Raw genomic sequence first — 8,460 nt, forward strand, 5'->3', positions numbered from 1 at the left:
GCTTCACATATTCAGCATTGGTCTTCAGGCGGGCCTCGGCTGCTTCGACATAGGCCTTGTATTGGGCCACCATCTCCAAGGAATAGGCAGAGGTTGCCTCCATCTTAGACCTCGTCGCTTCAAGATCTTTACCGAGGGCGTCCCGTTCTGCGGAAGCCGAGCTCAGTTGTTCTTGGAGATCTTCATTCAGCTGAGCCCGCTTATCAGCTTTCTCCTTTGTCACCCAAAGCTGAACCTATACCAAAGACAACTTTGCCTGGGCAGTTTTCTTCCCCGTGGCCAGAAAATCTATCTTGCTCTTCCACCCATCGGCCATGGCTTGGATCTCGTCCATCTCCTTTCGGAGTTGGTCGACCTGGTCGATCTTCTATTGGACCTACGAGGTTTTGTCGTTAGCCACTACGACTAGTTCCTTGTTTCTAACTTCAAAGAACTTTACCTTTTCGACCAAGTCGGAGTGCTCCCGCCTCAAGGCCGATGCTTATTTTTGAGCCCTATCCAGGTTGGCATGAGGGTCCTTAATGACCTCGTCTTGTTGCTCACTGAGGAGCTTGTACATATCTGTTTTATGAGCCTGCTCCTTGAACTCAATCTCGAGCTAGTTGACCTCGACACGGTATCGTATGAAGCTTTCGTGATGAAGTATCGAGGCGTGCAAAACAATGAAAGTCAGGTGAAATATCCAAAACTAAGTAAAATCCAAAAAGACGTAATGATGCCTTACCTGGTTCAGCGCCTGTTGCGCCTCGTTGAAAAGACACAGCACGTCCATCTTGTTCATGTTTGCCTGGTCCTCCTCGGTCACCAGGCATCGGAGGTAGCTGGCTACTCCCATAGGAGCAGATAAAACCCAGGTATCCTCCGGAACAGTAAGGATAACCGATCTCTTGTGACCGGGATCCACACTCAGAGCAGGAAACTGATTAATCAGTTTTGGGCTCGAACTCGACCCACCAGATTCCGATGATGTATCCTTCTTCAGGACTTCCAGATTGCCCAGCCTAGAAAAATCTTCCAAAGTAGATGATTCCATGCCATTAAAGAAAGAATGAAACGGATTATCCACGCCATGAACCCCTTCATTGGATTTCGTATTCCCTACTTGGGCCTCCTCGAGCATGGACTTGGTGTAGGAGGGCGTCCCCATAATTTCTATTACAACGGACGCTTACTTCGTAGTGGAGTCGGCATCCCGGAGGGTCCTACCCCCAGTCTCCATATCGACCTCTCGAGTTTGAGGGAGGTCGGCCTTACGAGTCTCCCCCCGGTTGCCTTCTTCTCTCCTTGAAGGGTCGATCCATGGGCGATAAAAATGTCGTCTTCTTCCGGATCATCCCTGATATGGAGAAGCGAATCAGAGTCTGGCACCCTGGAGTTGGTGCTCTTCCTGGGATTGCGAGCCACCCTCTTATTGGGTTTCACCTCAGGACCCGGGGAGCCCATAGGTTTTATTTTCCTTTTCTTCTTTTCCCCCACGGCAGCCCCGGGCTAACCCATAATAGAGGGATCAGCGGACAAGGATGCGTCCTCGTCCCATTCTAAAGGCCTAAGCTCGGTGGTCTTAGGCAAACCTATGAAAGAAAGAAGAGAAGTTAGTATGATGTGAGCTAAGGATACAATAATAGCTATTTGGAGGGGACCATGAGAATGGGCCTCCCATCGGCCCTTCGAAATCTTGCGCCATGAGCGCTCGAAGTATGACATCTGTTTGCATATGCCTTCGATCCACTCCTTAAGCCGGAGAACTGCATTTGGGAACCGGGCAACAGCTGCACAACCGCATATATAAATGATAAGGAAGGAAATGAAAGGAAATCGACACTTAGGGAAAGGCCGCACTTACGAGATGCATTCTACTTCACGGGGAATGGCATGAACTCGAGAGGGATAAAGTCCTCGGTCTTCACCCTGACGAAACTCTCCTGCCAGCCTCGGTCTCTGTCACGACCCTCGGAATTGCAGAAGCGGCACAAAGGCCGCAGATGCATGGATCGCGGGACAGAAATATGAGATTTGAGGGTTTTGATTCATAATTTATTTTGGGATTTAAAGCGCTCGGTTTGAGGAAACTTTTCAAAGGATTTTCAGAGAGAGTTTAGGGGTAAGTAATTCTAACTCATTTTTGATTAATTCACATGAATCTATTGATAATTTCTTCATTTAATTAGTGCTCTGGAGTTGAAAATTGGGGGAAAATGGTAGAAACTCCTTAGGCTAAATTTTCGAGTTTTGAAAGGCGAATTGAGGTCGGATTTGAGTAATTCTTATGGGGTTGGACTCGATATCGAATGAGTGTTTGGATTTTTTAATTTTTGTCGGGTTCCGAGACGTCACATGTTGACTTTTTGGGGAGATTTTTCAATTCTTTACAAATAACATAATTTCATTGTTTAAATTAGTTTCTGATAGTTATATTTATATTATGTAATTTCTTTGGCTAGATTCGAGTTGTTCGGAGTTGAAAAATCGAGAGAAAGGCCTTCTAGTTGATTGGTTTAGCGTGGTTTGAGGTAAGTGACTTGTCTAACCTTGTGTGGGGGAATTACCCCTTAGGATTTAATATCGTTGTGATAATTGTGATATGTGAAAGCCGTGTACGCAAGGTGACGAGTGTGTACACGTGCTAAATATTGAAACTTCCGGTTTTTAGGTATGTAGATTCCTTTCATGCTTTAATCGAGTTACTTAAACATGTTATAGTCATCATATTTAGTCTAATTTCACATGTCTACTTGTCATATCTCTTACTTGCTAATTGCTCTACTTGTTTAGTTGAAATTCTTGTTTCCTTATTCCGTATTCACTATTTAACTGTTGAATTCTTACTTGAAATTGCACTCCTTGGGATATCTTGTTGTTGAAATTGGTATTGAGTTGCAAAGGTTGCGATTCTTGTTGAGGCAAAGTGTTAAGTTGTGAAATATCACTATATTGAGTTATTCTTCTGATTTTTATTGTTGAAACTTTATGTACATTGTGGTCGAGCCGTGGGGATCCTTATTGTGAACTTCTGTTGTTGTTTGGTTTCTATGGCAAATTGTGATATTAGGCACTTGTGGTGCGATTTGTGACACGTTGTGATATTGATACGCATGCGGTGGTATAAGGTCTGAGTATTGAAATGCATGCGGTAAGATAAGGTGGGCTTGATACGAGTGACTAGTAGGGGAACTACTAGAAGCCATGTAGTGTAATAAGGTGGGCTAGAACGCGGGATGCTATTTCGGAAAAAATAATTTTCAAAACTAATTGTAAAGGCTCCCGCGGTGATATAAGAAAAGAGTGTGATTTATTTTTTTATGATTTGAGACTACGAGGCGGTACCTCAGTAGTGACTCTTGTTGACATTTTTCCATTCTTTACACTTGTCTTTGATTGTTGTTTCCTTAGCATATTATTATTTGTATTTCTCCGTGTTGTACTATTTTCTTAGCTCTGTGTATTAAATCTTGTTACATTATTTGTTGTTTCAATTTCAATACTGTTTTAACACACTGTTTACATTTGGTCACTCTTTTATTTGTTTTCAGTAGGACCATGACCTGACCTCGTCACTACTCGACCGAGGTTAGACTTCGCACTTACTAGGTACCGTTGTGGTATACTCATGCTACTCTTCGACATATCTTTTTATTCAGATCCGGGTACTTCTTACCAGCCCGGGCATTAGTCGGGATCCTACTGCGGAGACTTCAAGGTATACCTACATGTGCCCGCAGGCCTCGGAGTCCCCTTCTCTCTAGATCTCTTATTTCATTATCCTTTGTATATATAGACACGATGTATATGATTATCCAGTATTCATACTTGGAGCTTGTGACTTGTATTTTCATCGGGTCTCGTGATTTGTATAAGCTGAGTTGAAGCGTTGTTTTATATATAGCTGTTGAGTTTGAGGATTTCATTTATTACTATTTCAATTATTCCGCATACTGTTAGGCTTACCTAGTCTTAGAGACTAGGTGCTGTCATGACATCCCACGGGAGGAAATTGGGATCGTGACAAGTTGGTATCCAAGCTCTAGGTTCATAGGTGTTATGAGTAACAAGCAGGTTTAGTAGAATCTCGCGGATCGGTACGAAGACATCTGTACTTATCTTTGGGAGGCTATGGAACTGTTAGGAAAATCTTCACTTCTTTGATTCTTTATCATGCGAAATTGTTGACTTCGGGATTCTAAACTTCTATCTTTCTATTCTCTCACAGATGGTGAGGACACGCACAGCCGGATCGGATGACCAGAAACCTGCACCCCCTGGTAGAGCGTGAGAGGCCGGGGTCGGGGTAGAGGCCGAAGACGTCCACGTGGTGCAGCTCGAGCACCTGCACGAGCTACTACTAAGGAGCCACCAGTAACTCCAGTTGGAGAGCAGGCACCTGAGACGCCTGTTACTGCCCCAGCACTCCAGGAGACTCTCGCCCAATTTCTGAGCATGTTCGGCACTTTAGCTCAGGCAGGGTTGATCCCACTTGCTCATGCCATATCTCAGGCCTGGAGAGGAGCACAGACTCCCACCGCCCATAACCTAGAGCAGCGGGACAAAAATACAGTCCCATAATTATCTCCCAAAATTTGTTATTGATATTTGTCTGTGAGATATGCAAGAGGTAAAAAAAAATTATTTATTGAGGATTATTAAAAAGGCAATAAGTAAGATATATATAGTCAATTGTAAGCTAATAAAAGATCACACGACAGCATAACAATACTCATTAAATTACAAGTAATGCAATAACTATAAGCAAAGAATAAAAAAAGAAAATAAAATAAAATAGAAATTATGTGTAAAAATATAAAAGGATAAGACTTACTTTATTTGAACTTGAAATGAAAATAAAGTGATAGTAATAATTTTGTTTAAATAACCATGATAATGTGCTGAAAGACGTGACTCGTTTAGTATATATATATATATATATATATATATATATATATATATATATATATATATATATATATATATAAAGCTGGGAATAAGAATCCTATGATCAGCATTTGTATTTATCTATTCTCTCCTATTTTTGACAATTTTCAGTTCTCTTCTTTTTTGTCTTCTATTTTTCACATTTACGTGCTTTGAATAAAAAAAATTCAACAGTCGCTCCTCCTATTTTTTCTCACAAAACAGTCGCTTATTTACTTCTCTTAGTAGTAACCGAAACACTCTCTCCCTTATCATGGTTGTCGTATTACTGGGATAAAACTCCTCCATCTCTTCTCCCTTTCTCCTCCTTCTAAAGTGATTGCCCAATTGCTGATATCTTTTCCTTTATAAATTGATGATTATTGCTGAGATTTTGAGTTAATCAACCCATATTATTTTTATTACTATTTTTCAATGTATGAATTCAAGCACTCTGTTTCCAAGCTACTATCATTAGGAACTACAGGTAAAATATTCTAGCTTGTGATTATGTAGTTTAATTTTTTTTTTTTGTGGCTTCTGTATATAAATTTTGTCCTTCCTTTTCTCTTTGTAAGGAGATCCAAAAGGGATTCCTTTGACTCAACATGTCTCTCATACTGACCTGAAGTTCTTTTGAGCAAACCATGAAATATTGGCAAATTAGGAGACGTACATATGGTATTACTTTCCTTACTGATTGCTCATTATATCTATTAGTTCTTAATGTGTTCCTTAATTTGTTATTCAACTTTGTTGCTGGACTTTTGAGGTTTTTGTTCTCCTTCACGTGTTTCTACAATTTTGTTTTTCATGTTGACATTAATTACTGCTTTTGATAGGTAATTTTAGATGCTCCAATTTATCATCAGTTTCCAATTTTTTATGATTTGAGACTACGAGGCGGTACCTCAGTAGTGACTCTTGTTGACATTTCCCCATTCTTTACACTTGTCTTTGATTGTTGTTTCCTTAGCATATTATAATTTGTATATCTCCGTGTTGTACTATTTTCTTAGCTCTGTGTATTAAATCTTGTTACATTATTTGTTGTTTCAATTTCATTACTGTTTTAACACACTGTTTACAATTGGTCACTCTTTTATTTATTTTCAGTAGGACTATGACCTGACCTCGTCACTACTCTACCGCGGTTAGACTTGGCACTTACTAGGTACCGTTGTGGTATACTCATGCTACTCTTCGACACATCTTTTTGTGTAGATCCGGGTACTTCTTACCAGCCCGGGCATTAGTCGGGATCCTACTCCAGAGACTTCAAGGTATACCTGCCGGCGTCCGCAGGCCTTGGAGTCCCCTTCTCTCTAGATCTCTTATTTCATTATCCTTTGTATATATAGACACGATGTATATGATTATCCAGTATTCATACTTGGAGCTTGTGACTTATATTTTCATCGGGTCTCGGGATTTGTATATGCTGAGTTGAAGCGTTGTTTTATATATAGCTGTTGAGTTTGAGGATTTCATTTATTATTATTTCAATTATTCCGCATACTGTTAGGCTTACCTAGTCTTAGAGACTAGGTGTTTTCATGATATCCTACGGGAGAAAATTGGGATCGTGACAAGTTGGTATCCAAGCTCTAGGTTCATAGGTGTTATGAGTAACAAGCAGGTTTAGTAGAATCTCGCGGATCGGTACGAAGACATCTGTACTTATCTTTGGGAGGTTATAGAACTGTTAGGAAAATCTTCACTTCTTTGATTCCTTATCGTGCGAAATTGTTGACTTCGGGATTCTAAACTTCTGTCTTTCTATTCTCTCACAGATGGTGAGGACACGCACAGCCGGATCGGATGACCAGAAACCTGCACCCCTGGTAGAGCCGTGAGAGGCCGGGGTCAGGGTAGAGGCCGAAGACGTCCACGTGGTGTAGCCCGAGCACCTGCACGAGCTACTACTAAGGAGCCACCAGTAACTCCAGTTGGAGAGCATGCACCTGAGACGCCTGTTACTGCCCCAGCACTCCAGGAGACTCTCGCCCAATTTCTGAGCATGTTCGGCACTTTAGCTCAGGCAGGGTTGATCCCACTTGCTCATGCCATATCTCAGGCCTAGGGAGGAGCACAGACTCCCACCGCCCATACCCCAGAGTAGCGGAAAAAAAATACAGTCTCATAATTATCTCACAAAATTTGTTATTGATATTTGTCTGTGAGATATGCAAGAGGTTAAAAAAAAAAAAAAATTGAGGATTATTAAAAGGCAATAAGTTAGATATATAGTCAATTGTAAGCTAATAAAAGATCACATGACAGTATAACAATACTCATTAAATTACAAGTAATGCAATAACTATAAGCAAAGAACAAAAAAAGAAAATAAAATAAAATAGAAATTCTGTGTAAAAATATAAAAGGATAAGACTTACCTTATTTGAACTTGAAATGAAAAATAAAGTGATAGTAAGGATTTTGTTTAAATAACCGTGATAATGTGATGAAAGACGTGACTCGTTTAGTATCTATATATATATATATATATATATATATATATATATATATATAAAGAGCTGGGAATAAGAATCCTATGACCAGCATTTGTATTTATCTATTCTCTCCTATTTTTGACAATTTTCAGTTCTCTTCTTTTTTGTCTTCTATTTTTCACATTTACGTGCTTTGAATAAAAAAAATTCAACAGTCGCTTCTCCTATTTTTTCTCACCTAACAGTAGCTTATTTACTTCTCTTAGTAGTAACCGAAACACTCTCTCCCTTATCATGGTTGTCGTATTACTGGGATAAAACGCCTCCATCTCTTCTCCCTTTTTCCTCCTTCTAAAGTGATTGCCCAATTGCTGATATCTTTTCCTTTATAAATTGATGATTATTGCTGAGATTTTGAGTTAATCAACCCATATTATTTTTATTACTATTTTTCAATGTATGAATTCAAGCACTCTGTTTCCAAGCTACTATCATTAGGAACTACAGGTAAAATATTCTTGCCTGTGATTATGTAGTTTAATTTTTTTTTTTTGTGGCTTCTGTATATAAATTTTGTCCTTCCTTTTCTCTTTGTAAGGAGATCCAAAAGGGATTCCTTTGACTCAACATGTCTCTCATACTGACCTGAAGTTCTTTTGAGCAAACCATGAAATATTGGCAAATTAGGAGACGTACATATGGTATTACTTTCCTTACTGATTGCTCATTATATCTATTAGTTCTTAATGTGTTCCTTAATTTGTTATTCAACTTTGTTGCTGGACTTTTGAGGTTTTTGTTCTCCTTCACGTGTTTCTACAATTTTGTTTTTCATGTTGACATTAATTACTGCTTTTGATAGTGTCACGACCCAATTTCACCTGTAGGTCGTGATGGCGCCCAACACTACAGTTAGGCAAGCCAACTAATAAATTAAGCATACATTGATAAAATTTAAAACCAAGAAAATATAAACCCAAACTCTACCAATGTGTGTGCCAAGACCTGGTGTCACAAGTGAATGGGCATCTAGTAGATTATACAATAGACAGAATATAAACTCCAAATACTGTCTGAAATAAAATAGACAGAATATAAATAT

At 39.5% G+C, this 8,460-nt stretch overlaps 1 long non-coding RNA gene across 2 annotated transcripts; it reads left to right on the forward strand.

Annotated features, from left to right (window-relative positions):
* Nucleotides 1-5,057: 5,057 nt before the first annotated feature.
* LOC138903868 (uncharacterized) lies at nt 5,058-8,164 on the forward strand. Of its 2 annotated transcripts, XR_011413187.1 has the most exons (5): nt 5,058-5,392; nt 5,484-5,586; nt 6,022-6,188; nt 6,699-7,865; nt 7,957-8,164. It is a non-coding gene; the product is annotated as an uncharacterized lncRNA (long non-coding RNA). The 2 variants fall into 2 exon arrangements; XR_011413186.1 differs by lacking the exon at nt 6,022-6,188 and having other exon boundaries at nt 5,060-5,392.
* The last annotated feature ends 296 nt before the right edge of the window (nt 8,165-8,460 follow it).

The sequence above is a fragment of the Nicotiana tomentosiformis genome, unplaced genomic scaffold (assembly GCF_000390325.3).
Source record: "Nicotiana tomentosiformis unplaced genomic scaffold, ASM39032v3 Un00097, whole genome shotgun sequence".
Taxonomy (NCBI): Eukaryota; Viridiplantae; Streptophyta; class Magnoliopsida; order Solanales; family Solanaceae; genus Nicotiana; species Nicotiana tomentosiformis.